The sequence below is a fragment of the Arachis hypogaea genome, chromosome 15 (genome assembly GCF_003086295.3).
Source record: "Arachis hypogaea cultivar Tifrunner chromosome 15, arahy.Tifrunner.gnm2.J5K5, whole genome shotgun sequence".
Lineage (NCBI taxonomy): Eukaryota > Viridiplantae > Streptophyta > Magnoliopsida > Fabales > Fabaceae > Arachis > Arachis hypogaea.
The window spans coordinates 78,257,102-78,269,574 of record NC_092050.1 but is presented as its reverse complement, the minus strand read 5'-3'; the positions used below and the strand labels follow the sequence as shown (position 1 = coordinate 78,269,574).

The 12,473-nt window shown below is 39.9% G+C and overlaps 1 non-coding gene across 1 annotated transcript; it reads left to right on the top strand.

Annotated features, from left to right (window-relative positions):
• Positions 1–11,830: 11,830 nt before the first annotated feature.
• LOC112753930 (small nucleolar RNA R71) lies at positions 11,831–11,938 on the top strand. Its single transcript, XR_003178290.1, has one exon. It is a non-coding gene; the product is annotated as a small nucleolar RNA R71 (small nucleolar RNA).
• Positions 11,939–12,473: the final 535 nt, after the last annotated feature.

Genomic DNA, 12,473 nt, shown 5'->3' with positions numbered 1-12,473 from the left:
TAACTTGGACTGATTTATCTTTTTATTTATTTTATTTTATAAGAAGTAAATACTTAAATAAAATAAAATAACTAAAAAGAATTTGAATTTTGAAATTAAATTTTTTTTTCGTAAAAGAGAATAAAAATTAATTAGTTAAAAAAGAAATTTTTGAAAAAGAGGGAAGATATTTTCAAAAATTAGAGGGAGAGAGTTAGTTAGGTAGTTTTGAAAAAGTTAAGAAACAAACAAAAAGTTAGTTAGTTAGTTGAAACAAATTTTGAAAAGATAAGAAGTTAGGAAGTTAGAAAAGATATTTTGAAAAGATATTTTTGAATTTAGTGAGGAGAGAGAAAAACAATAAAATAGTACAAGATTTAAAATTTTTAGATCTGATGCCCCTTGTTTTTGAAAATTTTGGAGGGAAAACACCAAGGAACACCAAACTTAAAAATTTTAAGATCAAGACACAAGGAAAACTCAAGAACACTTTGAAGACTCACAAGAACACAAGAACATGAAGAAAGAACACCAAACTTAAAATTTTTTAGAAAACTAAACCAAAATTTTCGAAAACCAAAGGGAAATCAACAAGAAAACACCAAACTTAAAGTTTGGCACAAGATTTAATAGAAAAAATATTATTTATGAAAAAGAAGGTTTTGAAAAGAATATAAAAGACTCTAACCCAATTACCAAGAACACAGATTAACACTCTAGCCAAATGAGTTATGAAAATTTTCGAAAATTTTAAGAAAGATTATTTTTGAAAACACCAAACTTAAAGTTTGGCACAGGATTTAACAGAAAAATTATTTTTGAAAAAGGTTTTAAAAAATATGATAGTCAATTACCATGAACATAAACACCACGTTCTAATTAACTGAGCTATAAATTTAAAGTGTTTTAACAAGGGATAAATAATAAAAGACTCTAAACCAAAAAAGAGAAAATTTTTCCTAATCTAAGCAACAAAATAAGCCGTTAGTTGTCCAAACACGAACAATCCCCGGCAACGGCGCCAAAAACTTGGTGCACGAATTGTGAATCACACTTTTCACAACGCGTACCACTAACCAGCAAGTGCACTGGGTCGTCCAAGTAATACCTTACGTGAGTAAGGGTCGAATCCCACGGAGATTGTTGGTTTGAAGCAATCTATGGTTATCTTGTAAATCTTAGTCAGGAAGTCAATTATGTTTATCAGTTGAATTGTGAATAACCAAGAGAGCATAAATTAAAGGTTACTTGTTGTGCAGTAATGGAGAATATGTTAGAGTTTTGGAGATGCTTTGTCTTCTGAATCTCTACTTTCCTCTGTCTTCTGATTCACGCACGCACGTCCTCCTATGGCAAGCTGTGTGTTGGTGGATCACCGTTGTCAATGGCTACCTTCCATCCTTCCAGTGAAAACTACGCTCACGCGCTCTGTCACAGCACGGCTAATCACTGGTTGGTTCTCGATCCGGTTGGAATAGGATTTAATATCCTTTTGCATCTGTCACTAACGCCCAGCCTTCAGGAGTTTGAAGCTCGTCACATTCACTCAATCCTTGAATCCTACTCGGAATACCACAGACAAGGTTTAGACTTTCTGGATTCTCATGAATGCCGCCATCAGTTCTAGCTTATACCACGGAGATTCTGATTAAGAGATCTCAGAGATACTCATTCAATCGGATATAGAACGGAGGTGGTTGTCAGGCACACGTTCATGGTTTGAGGAAGGTGATGAATGTCACGGATCATCACCTTCATCACAGTTAAGCGCGAATGAACATCTTAGATAGGAACAAGCGTGTTTGAATGGAAAACAGAAATACTTGCATTAATTCATCGAGACACAGCAGAGCTCCTCACCCCCAACAATGGGGTTTAGAGACTCATGCCGTCAGAAAATACAAAGTTTAGATCTGAAATGTCCTGAGATACAAAATAAGTCTCTAAAAGTTGTTTAAATACTAAACTAGTAGCCTAGGGTTACAACATATGAGTAGACTATGATGGATGATGCAGAGATCCACTTCTGGGGCCCACTTGGTGTGTGCTGGGGCTGAGACTTAAGCAATTCACGTGCAGAGACCATTTGTGGAGTTGAACGCCAGTTTTTATGCCAGTTTGGGCGTTCAACTCCAGCTTTTGATCCTTTTCTGGCGCTGGACGCCAGAATTGGGCAGAGGACTGGCGTGGAACGCCAGTTTACGTCATCTATTCTTGTGCAAAGTATGGACTATTATATATTTCTGGAAAGCCCTGGATGTCTACTTTCCAACGCAATTGGAAGCATGCCATTTCGAGTTTTGTAGCTCCAGAAATTCCACTTTGAGTGCAGGGAGGTCAGAATCCAACAGCATCAGCAGTCCTTTTTCAGCCTGAATCAGATTTTTGCTCAGCTCCTTCAATTTCAGCCAGAAAAATACCTGAAATTACAGAAAAACACACAACTCATAGTAAAGTCTAGAAATATGAATTTTTCCTAAAAACTAATAGAACGAGACTAACAACTAACTAAAACATACTAAAAACTATATGAAATTATCCCCAAAAAGCGTATAAAATATCCGCTCATCAGTGTGTTTAGTCTCTGCTTGTCTCCTAGCTCTAGTCTGTGTTTCTGGGTCGGAAACTGGGTCCAAACTTGGCCCAAAATTGCCCCCAACATTTTCTGTGATTTCTGCAGGAAGCGCATGTCACGCGTACGCGTCAGTCACGCGTACGCGTCGATTAACAAAATTCTTGGTCACACATACGCATCAGTCACGCGTATGCGTCACTTGTCTTCTGCGCTAGTCACATGCACGCGTCGTCGTGCAAACTCCAATTCACGCGCACGCGTGAGCCATGCGTGCGCATCGCTCCTCGCTGGTTGTCTCCTTTATTTCTTGTGCTCCTTCCATTTACGCAAGCTTCCTTTCCATCCTCTAAGCCATTCCTGTCATATAAGGCCTGAAAACACTTAACGTACAGATCACGACATCGAATGGTAAAAAGAGGAATTAAAACTACACAATTTAAAGGCTTAGGAAGCAAGTTTTCAATCATAGAATAAAACTAAGAAGGAATTTTAAAAGCATGCAAATTGTATGAATAAGTGTGCAAAGACTTGATAAAACCACTCAATTGAGCACAAGATAAACCATAAAATAGTGGTTTATCAATCTCCCCACACTTAAACATTAGCATGTCCTCATGCTAAGCTCAAGGAGACAAAAGGATGAATAGGGGAAAGTAAGACTCATGAGATGTAACCTGTGAATGCAACTATATGCTGAGATGATTTTGTCTTACTTGGTCAAAAGTAAATAAGCTCTTCAAGACAAACATAAATCAGATTCCACTAATTCAAATCATACAATAAGAGACAAGTAAACTTGTAAGAAGATAGTTCATGAAAGCAGGGAACATAGAATCAAGCATTGAACCCTCACTGGTAGTGTATATGCACTCTAATTGCTCAAGTGTCTAGGGTTAATCACTCTACTCTTCTCTAATCATGCTTTTTAGACTTTGTTCTTCATCTAACTAATCAACAAAAATTTAGTATACCAATGCAAACATCATGAGGTCTTTTCAAGGTTGTAATGGGGCTAAGGTAAAGATGAGGATATATGTATGGCCAAGTGAGCTATAATATGAATCTTTGACTAACCTAAGCTCTCACCTAACACACACATTCTCTATGTAATTCCAAAATCATGCCTAGCTACCCAGTATTCTCACTTTTGCATCACATACTCATGCATCAACTTTTCTTTAATTTTTTTCACATATGCATTGATCTTTTATTAAACTTAACCTTGGAGAAATTTTGTCCCCTTATTTATTTATTTATTTGAATATTTTTTGGTTTTTTTAAATATAAAAGCAAACATAACATATCAATGCATATGGATTTTTTTTAATTTTTCTGGTCTCACATGAGTAGGTACCCAAATTCACAATATTTTTGTTAATAAAATACAGCACACTTTTATCAACCCAAGTTCCCACAGTTCTCCACACTTAATTGACACACAATCTCTAACTTAAGCTAACCAAAGATTTAATTGGGGTAATTAATTGTTTTTTTGCTTTAAGGCTAGTGATGTGGTAAAATATAGAACAAACGGGGATTAAAAGGCTCAAGGTGGCAAACAAAGGTGATTGAAAGGGTAGGCTATTTGGGATAAGTGAGCTAATAACAAATGATGGCCTCAATCATATGCAAGCATGTAAATATACTAAACAGTGGACATATGGAATGGAACAAAATATATCTTACAATCATAGAGAAGAAAACACACAAGAATAAAATATTATGGTTAAATAGTATAACCATGTAATTAAGCTCAAATCTCACCAGTTTGTGTGTTCTTAGCTATAATTCATGTTCCAATTTACAGTCTTCAAACAAGTTTAACATAATTTATCAATTTACATTAGAGAAATGCTATAAAAAGGGTCTTGAAAGGAGACTCATTACTTTAACCAAGCAAAACATACATGCAAACAATTATTAACATGCAATTTATCCTATCTAACAAAGGAAAAAGTCAAATGTTAGTGTTAAGAGATAAAAGTTACCTCCGAAAGTCAAGGACTGACCTCCCCACACTTAAGGTTTGGCACGGTCCTCCGTGCCATCAGTAAGGAGCAAAGGAGGGCTGGAAGCGTCGCCTCCAGTGTCTGGTTTGCCTTGGCTGCCTGTGCTACTGGGTGAAGGAGAGTCTCGGGTGTCCTTTGGTTCTGGAGGTGGGTGTGTACCAACTATGAGGTCCTTCAGGTAGTTGTATCGGCACTTGTTACGGCGCTCCATTTGCTCCATTCGTCGGTCTTGCCGGTCGAACCTCTCAAGGATCTGAAGGAACATCTGATGGATGTATGGTGCTTGTGATGTGGATGATGGTGGAGTAGAAGAAGGAGGAGCATCCAAAGATGGACTTGCAGGCTGGTGGTACGGAATTTATAACCACACTACTAACCGGCAAGTGCACCGGGTCGTACCAAGTAATACCTTACGTGAGTAAGGGTCGATCCCACGAGGATTGATGGATTAAGCAACAATAATTGAGTGATAGGCTTAGTTAGACAAACAAAAAATAGTGTTTGGAAGTTCAAAACATTAAAGAGTAAATTCAAAGTTGAAGACAGGCAGGTGAATAGGTGAGGAATAAAATATGGAAAAAGTAGTTAAGGTTTCAGAGTTATCTATTTTTCCAGATTACTTTTCTTACTAACTATTTTAATTATGTAGGATTTAATTTATGGCAAACTATATGTGACTAGACCCTAATTCCTTAGACCTTTCTAGTCTCCTCTAAAATTCATCAACTGCCAATTCCTTGGTCAATTAATTCTAATTAGAAGCTACATGATCAAATTCCAGTTTACATGCCACAAAAACTCTAATTACCCAAAAATAAAAGGATTATATGTCACATATCCTGTTAAATCCAGATAATTAAAATTTAGAAGAATATGTTTTCAAGCTGTTGTTCAAGTAAAGAGCTTTTCTAAGTTTTACAAGAACTCAAATAGAAAAAGGGTCATACTTCCGTTCCACCCAAATTCATAAGATAAAGAGCGAAAATAATTCTTAAATGATAAATCCATGCATAAATTAAAATAGAAAAAGCAATAAAATCAATTCATACAAATAGACAAAGCTCCTAACCTTAACAGTGGAGGTTTAGTTGCTCATGGTTCAGAGCATAATAAGGATTGCAAATTGGAATGGAATAATGTTGTGTTAAGAATGTTGTGCTGGAACCCCCCTGTTGGAATCCCTTTTATATCTAATCCTAATAAATATAAAATTCAAATTTTTAAAACTAAAATAATAATATCTTTTCCTAAAATAATATTTGAATTTAAATCAGAATAATTAGCAAGTCTTCAGTTGATGGGTGGGGACCACTTATTTTGTCCATTCTGCAGCTTCTAATCTGTACTTTCTGGGCTGGAAACTGGTCAAAATAGCCCAGAAATTTCCCCCAGTGTTTTTCTGCGTTTTCTGCACGTGGCGCATGTCACCCGTATGCGTGAATCATGCGTACGCGTCGATGGTCTTTTCTGCGAGTCACGCGGACGCGTCGGTCACGCGCATGCGTCGCTGTGCAAATCTTCAAATCACGTGTACGCGTCAGTCACGCGCACGCGTCGCCATGGAAAGCTCCAAATCACGCGTACGCGTCAGTCACGCATACGCGTCGCTTCTTGCTGCCATCTCCTTTGATTCTTGTGCTGCAGAAACTCCATCAAATTCCGCCAAATGCTACCTAAAATAAACAAAATTGCAAAAGACTCAAAGTAGCATCCATATTGGCTAAAAGATAATTAATTCTTTATTAAACTCAACAATTTAGATGCAAATTCACTAGAAAAAGATAGAAAAGATGCTCACGCATCAGCTGTCTCGCAGAGGGAACTGGCGGCCAGATGTACTTCCCATTCGGGACATACTGGTCAGCTCTAGGGATCATGACCGTCGTGTCTCCTGCCCAATATGATACACCTGCTGCAGAGACTAAATCTGAAACGAAGGCGGGAAAAGGCAGGTTATCCATAATTTGTACATGTCCTATGGCATCCCGGATGTGTCGGGGCAGGTTGAGGGGTTGCTCTGTCAGGATGCACCAGATGAGGACAGCCATGTCTGCTGTGGAGGTCAACTCGTGAGTGCTCGGAAAGGCATAGTAGGACATAATCTGTGCCCACACGTGAGCCTCCAGGGTGAGTGACTGGGCTGAGATGCTCTTGGATTTTGAACGATGCTGCCTGTAGATCCACTTGCTGCCAGGTCGGGCTATAACTCCAAGTACGCTATCCCAATCAAATTGATACATCTAGCGCTTATGAGATGCTTCTTGATATGCATCCCATCCCTTAGGACTAGGTGAAAGGTCCAATGCTCTCTGTATGGCACTTTCGGAGACAGGGACCTGCTGTTGACGGACGAAAACAGTCTGCAGAGTAGGTGAGTAGAAGTTTGAGTAGAATTCAACTACCCATGATAAGTTGGCCTCTCGCGACTGCCTCCTCAAAAATTTGCACTGTCTCCTCTCTATTCAGGGCTCCACAAAATCAACAAAGTGTGTTGGGACAATGAGTAGATGCTCATTGTTGTAGTTCCTCTCAGCTAGGATGGGGAACATCTGTTCGCAATAACGGTTAGTAAACCGTGTGGAGTTCCGGGTGGGCAAGGCTTTCTCGGATTCATCAACTTTCATAATCCTTTTCACCCGCTTTGTTGGTGGCTTGACACTGATAGATGGAAGTGCTTTAGCCAGTGTTCTCTTAGTTCCTCTCCTTGCTGGTGTCTTGTCAGTGGCTTTCTCTTTTCCTTTCTTGGTACCCATGTCTAAAGAAGAAAGAAAAGGAAGAATATTAAAGATAGATAACTAAAGAACCAGAAGGGAGAAAAGTCCAAGTGATAATGAATGCCAAAGAAAAGATGGTAGCTTAAATACATGGTAGCTACAATATGTAGATAATACATCAATGAAGATCAAGAGGGCAATTCATAATAAATAGATGCAGGAGTGTTTATGGCATGCAGAAACAGGCATGAGAAGCATAGCTCAAGTATCAAGTAGTAAATGTGCCAAATTAAAGAGCATGTGTAATGATAACAATTGTGAATAATAATCCCAAATACATGTGGAGTACAAATGTTGTGAAAAAGAGGCATTCAAGTAAAAGGGTAAAACAAAATAGAGTTCAAGATGCCATAGGCCTTTTCACAAACACTTGGTGAGCAAGTTAAAGTAGGAATGAAAATAATATAATTCAAATGTGTATGAGAGCCAAATTAAAATATCAATTGTCAAATCACTCCTCATAATATCCACAAGCTTCATTATAGTAAGGGAATACCCAAATAAAACTCTAATACCAACATAAGAATGCAAGAAAAAGAAACCATAAATAATTAAGCTAAAAGAAAGACAGAGAAGAAAGAAACATAAATAAATGCAATAATGAAAGAGTAGATGGGAGGAAGAAAAGAACTTTGATGAAGAAGATGAAGAGGGAAGGAAGAAAGTAGTAGAAACTAAGAAAGAATAAGGAAGAAGAAAGAAAGAAGGAAGAAATAATTAGGATTGAAAAGAATTAGGATTGGGGGAGAGGAGATTTGAAATCAGGCGCTGAAGTGGATAAATTGTGCGTCGCATGCGACGCGTACGCGTGCATCATACGTACGCGTGGGTTGCGCAATTTCCAAGCGACGTGTACGCGTGATATGGGTTGTGCAATTGGTGCGAAGGCAACCCCGCGCACGCACAACTCTCTGTTCAGATACGCACGAGAGCCAAAAATGCATATGACGCGTGCACGTCAGGGATGCGCACGCGTGGATGGCCTGGATGGGAAAACAACACGTACGCGTCAGGGGTGCGTACGCATGATAGGGCTTGTGCTCCCAGCACAATTTCAGCCCCACAACATCATAACTCTCTAGTCATACACCCATTTACGCCGATTTGCAGGGTCACGCGTATGCGTGGGGGACGCGTATGCATGGACTGGTGAAAACGCAAGCGACGCGTACGCGTGAGGGACGCGTACGCGTGGGCTTGCTGGTTCGCAAGGCACGCCACCAGCACCACTCCTGCCCAACTCTCTGTTCAATTTTTATTTTTCACGCACACACATATGACGCGTACGCGTCAGCGATTCTTGCGCGTCGTGTGCTTTTTTTTTATGAATGAACACTATGAAATTATGAATGAACACTATGGAAAAAGAAAATAAAACTAGGAATGAAAATGGAACGATCATACCATGGTGGTTGTCTCCCACCAAGCACTTTACTTTTACGTCCTTAAGTTGGACGGTCCACAAGCTCAATCTGCTTCTGTTGGTGGGTCCTCCAAGAGAAAGACCTTTAGCTCTTTATTTTCCTTCATCTTCTCACCATGATAAAGCTTTAAGCAATGTCCATTGACCTTGATGAATTTGGAACTTGAAGGATGTCTTAGGTGGAAGACTTCGTATGGCTCTGCCTTCTCTACTCTGTAGGGGCCTTCCCATCTGGATCTCAGCTTTCCTGGCATAAGTCTCAGCCTTGAGTTGTAAAGGAGAACTAGCTCCCCAGGTCTGAACTCTTGTCTCTTGATATGTGGTGCACGGAAATCGTGATTCACACTTTTCACATCTCCACACAACTAACCAGCAAGTGCACTGGGTCGTCCAAGTAATAAACCTTACGTGAGTAAGGGTCGATCCCATAGAGATTGTTGGCTTGAAGTAAGCTATGGTCATCTTGTAAAACAAAAAAGCAGGGCTTTTTTCACACCAAACTTAAAAGGTTTTCTCGTCCTCGAGCAAAAGAAGAAAGAAAGGAGTAGAAGAAGAAGAAATGGAGGAGATGGAGGGAGGTGAGTGGTTCGGCCAAGGTGGAAAGAAGTGTTTGTGATGTGTGAAAGTTGAGGTAGTGAGGAGGGTTATTTATAGGGTAGGGGAGAGAGGGAATTCGTCTATGAAGGGGTGGGTTTGGAAGGGAAATGGTTTGAATTTGAATGGTGAGGTAGGTGGGGTTTATGATAGATGGATGTGAGTGGTGAAGAAAATATGGGAAAAATGGTAGGATTTGATAGGTGAAGGGTATATGGGAAAGAGTTATTGATGGGATTGGTCAAGGGTATTTGGGAAAGAGTGTTATGGAAAGATATGAAGAGGAGAGAAGAAGAGGTGGGGTAGGTGGGGATCCTGTGGGGTCCACAGATCTTGAGGTGTCAAGGAATTCTGCTCCCTACACCAATCTGGCGTTCAAACGCCCATTGTGTGCCAATCCTGGTGTTTAACGCCAGCTCTGCTACCTTTTCTGGCGTTAAACGCCAGTTCTGCTACCTTTCCTGGCGTTAAACGCCAGTCTGCTGCCCATTTATGGCGTTTAACGCCAGCCAGACGCCAGACAGCCTTTTCTGGCGTTAAACATCTAGAGTGCTACCCATTCTAGCATTTAACCCCCAGAATGCTGCCAGGCTGGGCTTTTAACGCCCATTCTGCTATCCTTACTGACGTTTAAACGGCAGTAAGCTTGTCCTCCAGGGTGTGCTATTGATGCTGTTTTTCATTTTGCTTTAATTTTCAGTTATTTTTATGACTTCACATGATCATCAACCTAAGAGAAACATAAAATAACAATGGAAAATAAATAAATATAATTAAGTAACATTGGGTTGCCTCCCAACAAGCTCTTCTTTAACGTCAATAGCTTGACAGTGAGCTCTTAGAGAGCTTCACAGAGATTTAGAGCTTGATGATCGCCTCCCAACACCAAACTTAGAAGTTGAGTGTGGGGGTTCTGTTTGACTCTGTACTGAGAGAAGATTTTCATGCTTCCTTCCATGGTTACAGAAGAAGATCCTTGAGCCTTAAACACAAAGTAGTCCTCATTCAATTGAAGGACTAACTCTCCTCTGGCCACATCAATCACAGCTCTTGCTGTGGCTAGGAAGGGTCTTTCAAGGATGATAGATTCATCTTCATCCTTCCCAATGTCTAGGATTATGAAATCAGCAGGGATGTAAAAGCCTTCAACTTTTACTAAGACATCCTCTACAAGTCCATAAGCCTATTTCCTTGAATTGTCTGCCATCTCTAGTGAGATTCTTGTAGCTTGTACCTCAAAGATCCCTAGTTTCTCCATTACAGAGAGTGGCATGAGGTTTATACTTGAACCAAGGTCACACAGAGCCTTCTTAAAGGTCATGGTGCCTATGATGCAAGGTATTAAGAACTTTTTGGGATCCGGTTTCTTCTGAGGTAATTTCTGTTGAACCAAGGTATTCAGTTCATTGATGAGCAATGGAGGTTCATCCTTGCAAGTCTCATTACCAAATAATTTGGCATTCAGCTTCATGATTGCTCTTAGATACTGAGCAACTTGCTCTTCAATAATATCTTCATCCTCTTCAGAGAAAGAATACTCATTAGAGCTCATGAATGGCAATAGTAAGTTCAGTGGAATCTCTATGGTCTCTGTATGAGCCTCAGATTCCTTTGGTTCCTCAATAGGGAACTCCTTAGTGGCCAGTGAACGTTCATTGAGGTCTTCCTCAGTGGAAATCACTGCCTTTTCCTCCTCTACAGGTTCGGCCATGTTGGACGTGTTTATGGCCTTGCGCTCTCTTTTTGGATTCTCTTCTGTATTGCTTGGGAGAATAGTAGGAGGAGTTTCAGTCACTCTTTTACTCAGTTGACCCACTTGTGCCTCCAAATTTCTAATGGAGGATCTTGTTTCAGTCATGAAACTGAGAGTAGTCTTAGATCGATCAGAGACTATGGTTGCAAAGTTAGAGAGGCTCTGCTTAGAAGTCTCTGTCTGTTGCTCAGAAGATGATGGAAAAGGCTTGCTATTGCCAAACATATTTCTCCCACCATTATTATTGAAGCCTTGATTAGGCTTCTGCTGATCCTTCCATGAGAAATTAGGATGATTCCTCCATGAAGGATTATAGGTGTTTCTATAGGATTCTCCCATGTAATTCACCTCTTCCATTGCAGGATTCTCAGGGTCATAAGCTTCTTCTTCAGAGGAAGCTTCTTTAGCACTGCCGGATGCAGCTTGCATTCCAGTCAGACTCTGAGAAAATATATTGACTTGCTGAGTCAATATTTTATTCTGAGCAAATATGGCATTCAGAGTATCAATCTCAAGAACTCCTTTCTTCTGAGTTGTCCTACTATTCACAGGATTTCTTTCAAAAGTGTACATGAACTGGTTATTTGCAACCATTTCAATGAGTTCCTGGGCTTATGCAGGCGTCTTCTTCAGATGAAGAGATCCACCAGCAGAGTGGTCCAATGACATCTTGGACAATTAAGACAGACCATCATAGAATATACATAAGATGCTCCATTCTGAAAGCATGTCAGAAGGACACCTTCTGATCAATTGCTTGTATCTTTCCCAAGCTTCATAGAGGGATTCACCTTCCTTCTGTGTGAAGGTTTAGACTTCCACTCTAAGTTTGCTCAACTTTTGAGGTGGAAAGAATTTGGCCAAGAAAGCATTGACCAACTTTTTCCAATAGTTCAGGCTTTCTTTAGGTTGTGAGTCCAACCATGTCATAGCTCTGTCTCTTAGAGCAAAGGGAAAAAACATAAGTCTGTAGACCTCGGGATTAACCCCATTGGTCTTAATAGTGTCACATATTTGCAAAAATTCAGCTAAGAACTGATGAGGATCTTCCAATGGAAGTCCATGGAACTTGCAATTCTGCTGCATTAGAGAAACTAATTGAGGCTTAAGCTCAAAGTTGTTCGCTCCAATTGCAGGAATTGAGATGCTTCTTCCATAGAAGTCAGAAGTGGGTGCAGTAAAGTCACCAAGCATCTTCCTTGCATCTCCACTATTGTTGTTATTTTCGGCTGCCATGTCTTCTTCTTTTTCAAAAATTTCTGTTAGGTCCTCTCCAGTATTTTGTGTTTTAGCTTCTCTTAGCTTCCTCTTCAGAGTCCTTTCAGGTTCAGGATCAGTTTCAACAAGAATGTCCTTATCCTTGTTC